We start from the raw sequence: 2,763 nt of genomic DNA, 5'->3' as shown, positions 1-2,763 counted from the left end.
ATGTTTATCATCTTGATTAATCTCATTTATTTATTTATTTATTTATCTTTTATTATTATTATTATTATTATTATTATTATTATTATTATATATTTAATTTATAAAAAAGTGAATTAATGACCATATTATTACTTATTAATATATCAATATTAATAATGAATAAATAAAAACTTACCTACCCTATTCCCGGTTTTTCCGCTCCATTTCTTTACGGTTCTTCTCTTTCAGATAGGGATGTTAATGGGGCAGGGCGGAGGCGGGAAAAGTCTCCCTGCTCCCCATCTCCACCCTCAGATTTGCTCCCCATCCCCGTCCCCATTTTTTGCTGTGGGAAAATATTGCTCCCCATCCCCATTTTTCACGGGGCTCCATTCTCCGCAGGGATCCCATTCCCCATCTACATAATAGTTCTAACTAATTATTAATTTTCATATGAATAGAGCTGCAAGTATCTATCTTATACAAAAGCTGCAAGATTTTATACAAAAAGTCTAAATGACACGATGGTGACTTCTTTCGAAATGACGTAAGAGGGGAGGACGCAACGACGAGCCAAAGGACAAAGCAGTGGACGAGGTGGGAGACGTGGAAACAGAGAAGAGAATGAATACGACGGCAGAATTACAAAAAGGAACGCCGCAAATAGAAATTACGACGCGGTAAGGGTGATGACACAGTGAGGTGTGACGATGCGGTGAGAAGGGTGGCTGCAGAGAGGTTGGATGGAGTATGGACAGTGTTAGGGATCTCTAAATTGAAGAAGGGTTATGCAAATAAAGATTAGGAGTTTTGAGTTTCTATATATATGTGTGTGTGAGAAATGACTAAAAAACATATGCGAGAAATAAACTATTAAGGATAATTTAGGAAATTCATAAATTTCGGGGAATAGCGGGGATAGGGCGGGGATCCCCGCTCAGGTGCCCGCGCTTGTTTCGAAGGAATTTTGTCTCCCATCCTCATTCCCGCAGAAAAAATTTTCCACAATCGAATCCCCATTCGAGACAGTCCCTGCAGGGATCCTCGTGTCTCGGGGAGTTTTGACATTCCTACTTTTAGATCCTTGGTTCCAGAGTAAAGACTCACAACAGAGGTTCATATTAAGTAAATAGACGGGCAGTCAAGCAAAACAAGAGAGGCGGGTTTCCTTGTCTTGGAAAAAGATCTCAGAACCGGTTACAGTAGGAGTTATAGATAAAGAATGGGGGATACCATAAGTCATTTCCTAATATTTTCATATTATTTATTTTTTATATGCTTTTATATGTTTAATAATTTTTTTGTTATTTTTATATGCTACATATTTGTCTTCGCTACTTAAAATTTTTGGATCTATTGAAGAAAACAATAAAATATTTTAAACATTTTAGAAAATAAATTTTTTATGTCAATGCAAATATGAGATTCATGTAGCATTGCTCTGTTATAAATGTAGAATATTTAAAAAATATGGATCATTACTATTAATTTATTCTAGATATGATAGATATGAGTCATGGTTTATTTAACCGGATGCATCCATGAGAAATCAAAGAAAAATAGATTCATATATATTGACGACGTATACTGCAGATCATCGGGTAGGTAACAAATGCTTTCCATGAGTTCCAAACCAACATGAACTTGTACTCAAATACTAATACGGCATGGCTTTTTTTAAAAAAAAAAAAAAGAAGCAGCATATCCATTAAACTAGTTGGCAATGGGAATAGCAGGTACGGAATTAAAAATGTGTACCCGTATAGTGTTAGTTTGTTACTTTTCATTTTATTTTGAGCTGCATGAACTGGAAATTGCCACAGGACGAGGTTGGGACCACCCAATAAGTTGGTGAAATCGCAAAAGCTGGTAACTGTTCACACCGTGACGTGGCAAGACCATCTCATGCAATGAATGAAGTTGGCCTCATCATCCACAAGTTCACCATCACACACCAACCCCAACCCCCAATCAATATGGCGGATTGTTTCTAATATGGACACATTAATATTACTTAGGTTACTAATATCACCAAAAAGTAGGAATATTAAGCCTTTTAATTTGGCCCAAACACAACCCTAGCATCGGTCTTTAAAGCACAGTCACACTTTTATTGTAGGCTGTATTTTCAATTTTTCATATTCCATGGAAACATATATACACCTTTTTAGTTTTTAATGTTTCACAAGTAAAGGCGAGATACAAGTGAATCGATTTTCAAAAACATCAATAGTAGCTGGCATCTAGTTGTTGACAGGAATAACAATAATAATAGGAAGAAAATATTAAAAGTTATATTTAAAATGATATGATTATTTTAATAATGATTAATAAATATGAAATAAGATAATTTTGAGTTGTTTGAACAAAATTTTTATTATTTCACAAATATGATTGCAGGACGAATCAAAAGAAAATTACTTTGTGTGACATTTATTTATTGCGCTATATGCGTGCTTAGTAAACAATGAAGGAGGAAGAATTCATGGAAAGCAGAATCACATGAAGTGTTCAATCCATCACACAACTCATCCCCGTTCCCCACTTGGCCTTCAAACCCTATCATCAGGTCGTCACCAATACTTTCTTTTGTACGTGTTAGCGTCAGTTACCCGCTCCTCTTTGCCTCCCTGACACTAAATTCTAGTTATAATTATCCGATCTGCTTACTATAATTTCTCCTCTTCTTACTCCTTAATCAATTAATTAATTAATTAACAGTAGGGTAAAAGGAAATTCCAGAAACATTGAGGGAAAAAAATGTGATGTGCACGACCGAAACTC

The sequence above is a fragment of the Arachis duranensis genome, chromosome 6 (genome assembly GCF_000817695.3).
Source record: "Arachis duranensis cultivar V14167 chromosome 6, aradu.V14167.gnm2.J7QH, whole genome shotgun sequence".
In the NCBI taxonomy this organism is placed as follows: domain Eukaryota; kingdom Viridiplantae; phylum Streptophyta; class Magnoliopsida; order Fabales; family Fabaceae; genus Arachis; species Arachis duranensis.
The sequence above is the reverse complement of the archived record's forward strand: the minus strand, read 5'-3'. Positions refer to the sequence as shown.